Raw genomic sequence first — 12,162 nt, 5'->3', positions numbered from 1 at the left:
AGTGAATTATGTATATATACACATATATGGCTTTGAAGCCATCTGATAAATTATTAAATCATCAAAAATTAAATTATAGTCAAAATGAATATCATTATTAGTAATAACTAAAGAGTTTGGTTAATGAAAATGAGAATAAAAAGGAAGAAATAATAAAAGAAAGTTCTCTCACATCTTGCAGAAATAAGATCTTGCATAGCTTATTATACGAGATATATTCGATAAACAGAACAAGGCTCTTAGTTATAATTTCCTACCACATGTTTATGAACCTATACATACCATGCATACATACTCTGGATCTTTCCAAGATGTCATATCATTTTAGCTATGCAGATAGTTCAGTTTCATTAGTGGTTCAAAATTTAAAAAAAAAATAAATTCTTTGTGAAATGCTTTCCCATTTATATAGGAAATGCTACAAGCTCTCACAGAATGTTTGATACATTATTCCTCTTCCCTGAGCTTTATACAAGATGTAGAATTCCCAACACACACAGTATGTATATATCTATGACTTCCATACATGAAGAACTACCCATACAAGTCTCTACACAATCTGTCCCCACCTACTTTTATAACATCTTTGAAACTCTGTTCCCCTATAAACTATATCCATATTGGTTCACTTGTGCTGCACTCTATTTTGGATTCATTTCACACATACATAAAATAAAGTCTTTATTTCACCTGATTAGAAAAACTTAGGTCATGTGAGCACTATGTGTGCTCTGATTGACTATGTTGGGTAAGTCTCATGTGGGATAAGTCTCATGTTGGAGCTCTGAGTAGAATTATCATAACCTGTGACCAGTTTTTGCATGGTGTCAGGGTTAGACTATAATGACTATTGTTATGCTGAGATGGAGTAGGAGAACAGTGGCTGTTGAATGGGCAACCAAAAAATATGCAATTTATATCAGTCACTTTCAACCTATTGCTTTCTGTCAAAATTCTTTATTTTAGACTCTTCATAATATTGACTAATATTTTTGTTTACTTGTTTTATTTATCATTTATACCCCTATTAATTATAAGCCTCATCACAATTAGGGAAATATGCTGTGTTCACTGCTGTATCTCTAGATATTAGAATAGTGTTGGTTCATATTACACAATCAGTGAATATTTGTCAAATCAATGTATCTACTTTTCAATCAGTTAATGAGCAAACAGATTTGTCCAGAAAAAAAGAGAACAAGGTAAATAAGAGCATTGTTATCTTATATTCTGATGATATTTGTCTTTGTGTATATGTGCATTTATATGTGTTTAGGTTTCTATATAAATTAAAGGTCCATAGTTCTTTCTTTCTAAGCATTCTTTTTGTGGCTGGTAGGTAAACTTGGCTTTTGTCAGTAACTAATCATGAACTGCAAAATTTGTGTTGACTCAAAAATAATTCAGTTCTCACAGGAATAATTTATACAGTAAGATAACTGACTACATTACGAGATAATTTCTTGGATTAATGTGAAACTGTCCCTGATCACACAGATGAATGAAGCCAATTTCCCTACATTGTATGCATATGTTAGGCATCATATTGTCTTCAATGCATTGAATGAAGAGGAAAAGATTAATGTAACTCTAAAAATGCACTATACATTCTGACCCAAGATATTAGATGTTTTAGATTCCACCAGGGAAAAATAATAAAACATAAATAAAAATAAAATTTGGCATTATTTAATTAACTGGGAAGTTCAATGTGCTCTAGAGACAATTTGTTATAATAAATAGAGCATCTTATCCTTGCAGTGCATTACAATGAATATAAATTAAGGATTTTTTTTTACTCAAAGAAAAATGTTCACCAGTTCCTTACCAAGTGTACCTAAGGGCCTCATTAGATTAATACTTTACTAGAATGCTTCTTTATCTTGGCAGACTTTTTGTTATGGGACATCTCTGCCACATGTGACTTTTTGATCATTCACTCCTATTTGAAACACTCTTTTGGTTTGCAGGAGATCTTTGTTCTTTGAATCTCCTCATGACTTTCTAAACTTTTCTCCTCAGTATGGCTTCTTCAATACCTCTTTACTGTTGAGAGTCTCAGAGTTTTCTCCTCATCATAATTATCTCCAAGCGTGACATTGTGGGGGCAACTTTGCCTGCAAAGTCCCCCCATCCGCCACGGATGAATGTGAAACTACCAAGACATGATCTGCTTGGGGAAGAAAGGTGGTTGATCCCTCAAAGGAGAAGGGCCAAGAGCCCCTTCCTCAAAGAGCTTTTATTGGGTTCATTTGCACAAGAGTACAGGTAAGGATCAAACAATAGATAGCATTCAAAGAACTATGAGGGCTTATTCTCAGTCAGGGTCAGGTAGCTAAAGAGCCATAAAGCTTTGAGGAACAAACTTCTTGCTTGGACCCTTATCATTAAAATGAGAGCATTCTAAACAAAGCAAGTTTCACAGGATTTTTACATATTCTTTCTTAGGCCTGATCACCCCAGAAAACCCTCCCTTTTTAACACAGGGCTGTACTGCCTTCTCCATCATAGGTTTTCAGGCTTAAGTAGATTAGAGTGAGGAAGCACTTCTCCCAGATGAAAATGGGGAATCAGGCTATGTCAGAATAGCTGGAGGGGTGAGGGTCCATCACTCTGTCTTTGTTGCAGCGCCCCCTCCTAGAGTCCTTCCATAATGGCCTCCCAAGTGATTGTGTCTGGCTTAGGTTGCCCACCCTCTGAGGAGTCTTACCCATCTCTGACTAACCGACCATGCACTGGGGGAAGGGGATGAAGCAGAAGCAGTGTTTGCTACCAGAGACAAGCTTTGTCTCCTTAGTGGCTTGCCTTCCAGAGGTCGCTCACTCAGCCTTAGCCATGGGGGGCAGTTACAACTCCTGAAACCAGGCAGAGCGGTTCCCAACATGACACATTCAAAAAGTATATCATCATTTCTCCTAAAACTACTTTTCTTTCAGTGATTGACCCATCATTTGGTGGTGTGGCCATTCAGTCTGCTGCTAAAGCTGGGATACTTGGATACCTGTAACTCATCACTCTCCCTTTATTGTCACAGCCATTTAATCCAAAACCTTGCCCTGTTTATTATTACAATTTATTTCAGTTCTATGCTCTTCATCTTAATCCTACTACCGATCTAATGAATGCTCTCATTTATCTCTACTTTGAGAAGCCTTGACATTCTTCTAACAAATATTGCATCATTCCCCATACAGCCAATGGACTGAGAATGTCATTGAAATTCATTTATGCTGTTGTTTTAAAAAATGTCTGGAACAAGATGGAGTAAAAATTATGAAATTAATTGATTAACTGTGTCATAGTCATGCTGGGTTTTTGCCAATGGTTGCATACACTTTGGCTAGACCTGAAGAATGTGAAAAGTACCAAATTTTAGATGGTAGACATGTTCAAAAATAAATTTTTGTCACATCTTTAGAAAATAACAATAAATAGAATACAATTCACAATACAGAAGAATAATATAATACCATGGCAATGCTCAATTCTTCACACGTGACTGATAATTTTTTTTATTCTTTTAAAGAAATGTATATTTTACCATATGACTCAAGTACTCGAAAATTTCAGTTATTCTTTTTTCTAATGTCATGTCCAAATAAATAATTCAAATTGCAACTTTGCTGCATCCTCTCTTTAAACCACGTATTCTACTACTTCCCCAGTAAACACCAGATTTAATCAATGTCTTTTTTTGGAACACCCAAAATATCAGGCATACTTTTTATTTTGCACTTCTGTCATTTTAAACCACTTTAGCACATGTCATGTGGCCACCATCCAATTTTATCATCCAAATCCCATGCAAGAACCACCATTTCCCATGAAAGAGTCATACCGGAACTCTTTAGTTCCCTGAGTCATCTCTCTCTACTGAACTCAAGAATTATAACTTTAAATTTTCATTTACTCACTAATTGCAACTGGCACATTCAATCTTTAACTATTGATTATATTTTAATTTAAATATCATTTTCACTATGTCACTATGCTTTGTTCCTTAGGGCAGGTAATATATTTCTTAATTATTTATAATGTATGCATTACCTTCTATATTATATAACAATTTTAATTTGATTTTCAAAATAAAGATTTAATTCAATTATGACACAACTGAAGTTCTTGTCTTCCCATATTTTATTTATGTCCCAATAACACAAAAGACAAGTTTTTAAAATTTGTAGATTTAAATTTGTAGATTTTGTTTAAAAACATATTTGAACAGAAATTAAAGGGGAAAGTTATGTAGCACCTCCACATACCAAATTTTTAAATATGATTTTGTGCAATTATGAATTTTCGCTATGTTATCTTAGTAAATTGGTTTAAAACATTTATGAAATTCTATTTAGGTTGTTTCCTACCACTCTTGAAATATTATAGTGTTCTTTTTTTTGAGACACTGAAGCAAAATGCACTAATTTTCTGCAAAAAATAAAAACTACTTTAAATTTTTATTCTAGATGTAAGCAAGATGATCTGATCTGTATATGACAATATAGCCAGAAAGTGAAATATACAAAATGAAGTATCACAAATCCATCTTTCAACTAGGCAAAACATCAGCTGAAATAGCCTCCTCATAATTTAATGAAACACTAAGGCAAGATGCTCAATAGAATGTAAAACCTTAAATTTAATTTTAATTTTGAGAGATAACAGTTTGCAGAAATTTCATTCTTCATTTTTAATAGTCTTGCATGGTTGGAAAATTGCAGCATTAATATAATAGGCAAAAAGCAGTACAATATTATTTTCTTCTTTTATACTTATAATGAGTTATAATGTAGATTTGTTAAGCTTATTAAATATCTTCTTACTTTCCAGGCCACTTCCATTTGCAATACAATAAAATGGTTGCACTTGAGCTATACATATTTTTTTAAATTAGCAGGATACAAGGCAGCCCTGATATTCAGACTGTTTTGTCACTAAATTCTGTAAGACCATTGTTAAGTAAAATTAGGAAGCTGGCTAAACAGGAGGCATTTAATGAAACTTTATGATGCACAATTATTTTTATTTAAATGCACACAAAGAGATCCAGATATAGCACTCTGATAGTGTAATTTATAAATTTTTCAGTTACTAAAATATTTTTCTAGGTTATTTTCAAAACTACAGTTTCTCTTTCAAAACTATAAACATAAATCAAGAAGTACTAATACCATTTTTCTTAGATTAATGAGTTACTCAGAATTTTTGAAACTAAGCATTGATTATTCATAGACTTTTTAAAAGCATTAAAAATTGTTTTATGAAAAATATTTGAATACATTTCCAAAGAGTAATTAAGGTATTCTGATAGAAGATCTCATGTATCACTGGACAATCTCCGTAATGAAAAACATCAAAACTGATACAGACGAGGAAAATACTTCCTTCTGTGGGAAGCCTAAGAACTAAACTGACATGATGGATTAACAATAGAAAAACATACAAATGTTATTTAACAAATTTTACATATACAGGTAGCAAGCACAGGGCAATGAAGACCAAATGTGACAGCACTGAACCATCAGCTGCCAATGTTCCCAACAGATTTAGAATGAAAGTTGCAGTCAATATGTGGGGCCTGAGATTGCCCTGAAGCAGCCACTAAAAGGAAGACAAATCAGGGAGTTTGTATCCTGCTCTGCAGAGCTTCTTGATGGGAGCAAGACATCAAGGAATCATATGAATGATGCCATTTACCCAAGGAGTAAAGAACCTGCAGAAAGGGAAGAAAAGAGATCCACAGAGCCATTCTTGGCCTGAGGACGAACCTTTGGCTAACCATGAGAAAGATATTACAGGGAGTTCCACAATACCCTAGATACTGCAGGATTATGATTCTCTTCAACTCTTACCAGGAATACTAAAGTCCAGAGATCTGATCTATTCAAACCCAGCCTCCCATTCTTAGATTCTTACAGCTTGATTCCAGATTGTTCACTGACCTTCAGTTTTCCTAGACCTCTGTACTATGCTTTATATTGCATTCATTTTAAGATTTGCTCCACTTTCGTTTACAGCCATGTATCCCTGAGGGTACATCATTGTGTCAGTTCCTGAGACTTGCCTTTTCATGGTGTGTGTCTGGTTCCAAGTTTCTGGCCATACATCTCATCCTATTGCTTATTCAACTTTCCCCCTACATTAAATGTAAGCTGAAATATAGATATATACTGTTTGTCTGTCAAGGTAGAAAACTTATAACAATTTTATAATAATATTATTTCATTTGACCTGACAATTTATTTAAGAACATAAATTGCAATAATGGTTACTGCTTTTTAATAAAATATACAAATTGCATTTTTAAATTAAAAAAAAAACATTTTACTTTTTCCATTACCATTTAGTCCCCTTATACTCCCCTCTTCCTATAATCACCACACTGCTGTCCATGTGCATGAGTATTTTTTTTATTTTTGCTCAATTCCTCTACCCTGTGATCTCCCCCCACTTCTAGCTGTCATCCTGCTCTCTATTTATGATTCAGCCTCTATTTTGCTGGTTAGTTCCATTTGTGCATTAGAGTCCACCTATGAGTGAAAACATGTGGGATTTGTCTTTTTCTGACTGACTATTTCTATTAGCATAATGTTCTCCAGTTTCATCCATGCCATCACAAAAGGGTAAATTTTTTTCATCTTTTTATGGTTGAGTAGTATTCCATTGTGTAAATGTCCCATAGTTGCTTTCTCCACTCATCTACTGATGGACACTTGAGCTGCTTCTATATCTTGGTGATTGTAAATAATACTGCAATGAACATGGGGGTGCTTATGGGCCTTCAAAATATTGTTTTGTGTTCTTTTGGATATATTCTCAGAAGTGGAATCACTAAGTCCTTTTAATAATTTATATCACAATATATTCAGAAATAAATGTTCAAAATACTATTTTTCAATCTTAATATTTCCCTATTTTAGTAATCAGAATAATATTTTCTATATCTAGACCTCTAGCACGCCATATAGAGCTTGTCCATTCTCTGTGATTCCAAAGAATTCCAACATAAAATTTTATGAATAACTTTGGAAGTGACTACTATCTGCTCATCAAAGTACATGATAGTCTCCTCTTCTGGAATGGAGTTTTAGTCAATACAGAGTGAACAAATATGATATGTGATATAGTGGGTTAACCCTGTCTTCCTAGGGCTGCTTCTCCATGTCTTCTCCCCTTCTGATTAACTAGAGTGGTGCTATCCCTCTTTCTAAGTGAGTTACTCTAGAAACATGGGTCTGAAGGCAGAAGAATCTGTTAGCCCAGAGCTCCAAATTATTATGTGAAGGTGAACTATTCTAACAATCACTTCAATCATCCAGAGATGGCTCATGAACAACAAGTTAGAAATACAATCACACATAAAGTACTTAGAAGTTTTCTGTATTTTCAGCTTGGATTGTAAAAATTAATGAACTGTCAAGTCCTGCTATTCATCCATTTTTGCATTTTCCTATTCTTTTAATATTTAGTTCAAAACCTCATAACTTTTTGTTTCAATAACTATAGAGACTTACAAACTAGTTTTCAAAATACTGGATCCCTCCCAGAAAATCCACTCACCACAGTAGTCATTATGGGTCATCCATATTCTTTTTGAGCCCAAATACCCGAATGCTTTGTTAAATAATATTTTCTATTTCCATGATATTGAATAAAGGTAATCAAATGCTAGATAATTGCATTTAAATAGAAGAGAAGTCACAAGGTAGATATAGAAATAGATGTGAATATGAAGGATTCTCTACAAGTGAATCTTTGAGATCCATAACAAGAGATTGCTTCTAGGTATTCACCATCTGTTCCATGGTCCTTTTTCATGATCTAGTTTCATTCACAGCTGATTGATTACAAGGCTAGTTCCTTTAAATGCTAAAGTAGATTTATCAGTTTGTTGGTGTGTTTTTTGAATGGGGACAGGAATGTGTCATTTAGATACAACATTCTAGTGGGTTGGAGATTTCTGGCCTGTTACGGATTTCACAACATAAAAGTTGCCTAGTTATTGAGGGCAATTACCCTACAAATCAAATGATCCATTCATGTGGCAATAAAATAGATCAGAAAAAATGAATAAAAACATAGAGATGAAAGTGTGAGAGATTATTCACCTCTGAAGTATGGAAACAAACAAGAACTTTTTTAATATTACTCCAAGAAATATCCCCTTAACACAGATAAGAAAAATAATTTCCTTGTGGGTCATTTTTCTTTTGTGTTCTGAAATTGTCAGTTAATTTTCACTTTGTCCTTGATGAAACTATGGCAGATAGATAAATACACATGTGAATGAAAACCTGAAGAATGTTGTTTTGTTCAGAGGCCCCCCAAAAATGGAAGAGATCTTAAAAGAACTCCATGTTTTATAAGTTTGATGTTAAAAAACTGAATGTTTCTCCATAACCTGGATTAAGACCAACTATTGCCAATTGCCATGCAATAAAACACCCACTGGTAGAAGTAACAAATCAAGCAGTCTCAGTCATACATGTAAATGAACAGGTGTGGGCAGCAAACCATAATTAGTCAATACCTAATGTAGACAAACAGAAAATAGACAAAGACAAGACATAAAAAACTCCTTATAATGCTTTGAAAATGTGATCATGCAAAACTTATTCTATAAAGACACAAATACAGTAAGACCTTCTGACCTTATCAGCCCTTGGAACTATCTTGAAGGACAGACTTTCTTATGTCTATCCCTACTCTGTCTTAATGAGCTTCTTTTTACAGACTTGAAACAAAACAGTAACAAGGACAGACAGACAAACACTATAGTGTTGCTACTAAAACTCACACTTCCACCAGTGATAAGAATTTTCAATTCATGAGCAAATGATAAAATGATTTGTAAAAGAGGGGTTGCCATTCTCAGGAGATAAACTCAGCATTTAGGATCTAGACAAGAGGTCAGAAATCTCATTCTCTAAAGGAGTAGGTAGGAAATATTTCCAGCTATGGTGATCACACTGTATTAGTCCCAATTACCCAGGTCTGCTGTTGCAGTGGGGCAGAAGCCATAGACATAATGAATAATTATAGTCTGCAGGCCACAGCTTGGCAATTCTTCATCTAGACATATGGAAGTCAGAACTCAGACCAAAGGTGGAGCATATCTTCCTACAGCAGTCAAAGAGATTCCTGGAAAGGAGGATATTTATAAGGCCATAGAGGAAGGCATGGTTTCTGAATAAAGGTTCTTAAATCATGCCAGAAAGAAGATATTGGTGGTGGGGCTTTGGGGTGATCTTAGAATGGCATTTATAGTCTCTCTCAGAGACCACCAGAAAAATCTATTGACTAAATAAACAAAAAATGATTAATGCTGCGATGACAGAGAACACTACCTTGATACTGTTTTAGTGCCTCAAACAGAAGAAGTTAATGAAGATTATTAATTCTCAGTTCAAGGAGTTAAAGTGTGTCCTTTGAGGAGGGGAGCTTTTTAGACTTGAACGGTTCTTTTATACAATTGTATAAATCAGTTGGTAGACAAAGTGAAGTGAGTATTTTGAGGTAAGTTTTGATGGAACTGTTGTCATGATAAGTGAGTGGTTTCTCCAGGTGCGAAAAATATTATCTGATGGCTATTTGCTCAGATGAGCAAATTGTTTTCTCAGATATCTTTGTGGCAACAACTTTATGAAGCAAAGAGTGAATTTATATGGATACAGGTGCTTTCGTTTCTAAGGTAGGAAGAGGCAGCAGCACTTTTCAGAAGAGAAAGGTGCCAACCAAATGATATTACAGATGTTCACCTGTATACTATTTCTTATTGGCTGATTAGTTCTCTTTTCCTCAACTAGTCAGTGGACTCTTTGCAACCAGATGTATGAATATTTTAATATTTAGATACCTAGTGATTATGACTATTAAAGATACTTTTATTTGAAAGAAAAATATACATAAATGGTAAATATGGTGGATACTTTAATATGGCACTCAAATGTCTGTTATCAAGTGGTGTTATCAGATTATTGTCCCATCTACAGAGAGTGTTGCCAATTGACAGGCCTTAGGTGTAAAGCTCAGCTGTAAGAAATCTGCTTTTCTCGCTGCCATGCTCCTTCTGTGGGAAGATCCCTCCAATGATCTATTACACAGGAACATAAAGCCCCTCCTCCCAGCTCAGGACAAGTTTCCCATGCCATCTTAATTCCAGAAATCCCTGTGAAGTTAGCTGAAGCCTTAATTGGGACTGCATTGACTCAACATCTTCCTATGTCCAAATATCTTCCTTTCTTTCTCTTTCAAGAGTGTTGTTGATTCCAAGATTAAGTCCCCATATATGGCACTCACGATTTGCTATAGTGTAGATTATGCTTCCTGTGGAACCCAATTTGAATGTATTGGGAATAGGAAGGGTCAAAAAATTAAGATGATATTTTGGAGTTGGAACACTTGCTGCCTTGAGAGCAATGAGAATCCTGTCATTGGATGTAGATGAAGTATAGATAGTACCTAACAAAAGGTATCTGTATAATTTATAAAACTTTCACTGGTAGTAAATCAGTATACTATATTGTGAAGGGAACATATTCACTGACCCAAGGAATGAAATGTTTAGATGCAAAGTATAATGAGAGAAACAGTAGCTATAAAAACAATGAAATTGGTTTTTTATTGCTATGCTTGCATTGCATTGTCAAAATAATCTGGGAAAAACTAGAAAACTGAGAATCATTATTTACCAATTTAAAAATAAGTGTAAAATAAGTGGATGTCAGATAACTGAAAGGACTGTCAATTTTACTTTATAATAAAAACAGTACTAAGTGCCCATCAGTAAATGAGTGGATCAGAAAACTAGGGTACATTTACACAATGGGATACTATTCAGCAGAAAGAAAGAACTCCTTTGCAACAGCATGGGTGGAACTAAAGAGTATTATAAAACAAATTAAGTAGTGAAAGACAAATACCATATGATCCTACCTAAAAGTGAAACCTAACCAACAAAACAAGTGAGGAAAATAAAACCAGAGACATAAAAATAAAAAAAAAACAGCTGACAGTGACCAGAGGGACAGTGACAGGGTTACGAGGGTAAGAAGGGGAAAGGTCAAGTCAAGGAGCATGTATAAAAAACCCATGGACAAAGGTATTGGGGGAGGGTTGAACATAGGAGTGAGGTGGGCAGGGAAGAAGAGAGCAACAGGGGAAAATTGGGGACAACTGTAACTGAACAATAAAAAAATTTTAAAAAGAAAATTAGTACATTTCGCTTCAAGTTCAGGATTTTCCTTTTTCAAACTTTTTGCATAGCTAAGGTTATAGAACAAGAAATTGGCCAAAATCTAAAATAGATGTCTGTTGTGAGAGAGGAGATATGGGTAGAAGCAAGTGGACATCAATAAGAAGATTTCTGACAGAATAGTTAAAAAATTGGTAAACCCTGAATGTGGCCTTTAAACATTGATACGTAGACAGAATAAATCTGTGTCCTGGGGTTACAGAAATTGAGCAAGTCCACATACTCCTGAACCTTGTTTCTGCACAAACTCCACTGGATACTTACAGTAAAGATCAGAAAGGGTCATAAGTCTTTACTGAGGTACAACTCTGGGGTAGGACAACAGTAGATGTGCAGAAAATGCAAGAAATTTCACTTCAATATTTCTCCCCCTACCTACACTGTGAAGCAAAGCTTTAATCTGTGTATTTAAAGACATAAAGCATTGCTGCCTTTAGGGCTTAGGTAAAAACTCATTGTATCTGGACGGATAAAGGTGAAAAGAAAACTGCTCCCGGGACAAGGGCAAGAACACACATCTGTCCACAATTACATTCACTGGAAGGTGAGAAAAAATTAGGACACATTCTTCAGTCCCAGGAACATAGTGCACACCTAAGAGTGAGGTTTAATTACAAAAATTGAGTTCTCCAATTATCTCCCTTGCTGTCAAGCTAACAAACTTTGGATAATAAGCAATAGCAAATTACTCCTGAAAGAAAGGCAAGGGAACAAGAAAGTGCTAACAACCTCCCATGAGACATAACACAGCAAAAACCTAAAATACCCCCTTCAACGAGATTGCTGTGAAAAATCAGTCTGTTCCCTAAACACAAGATGTGTCTACAGAAATCTGAAACCCATGGTCACTGAAGGTACCCATAGCAACCAAGAAAAAAATGAAACACTCAAATTCAACCCTACTCATTACA

The sequence above is a fragment of the Artibeus jamaicensis genome, unplaced genomic scaffold, assembly GCF_021234435.1.
Source record: "Artibeus jamaicensis isolate MK-2021 breed Jamaican fruit bat unplaced genomic scaffold, CSHL_Jam_final contig_388, whole genome shotgun sequence".
NCBI classification, from domain to species: domain Eukaryota; kingdom Metazoa; phylum Chordata; class Mammalia; order Chiroptera; family Phyllostomidae; genus Artibeus; species Artibeus jamaicensis.
The sequence above is the reverse complement of the archived record's forward strand: the minus strand, read 5'-3'. Positions refer to the sequence as shown.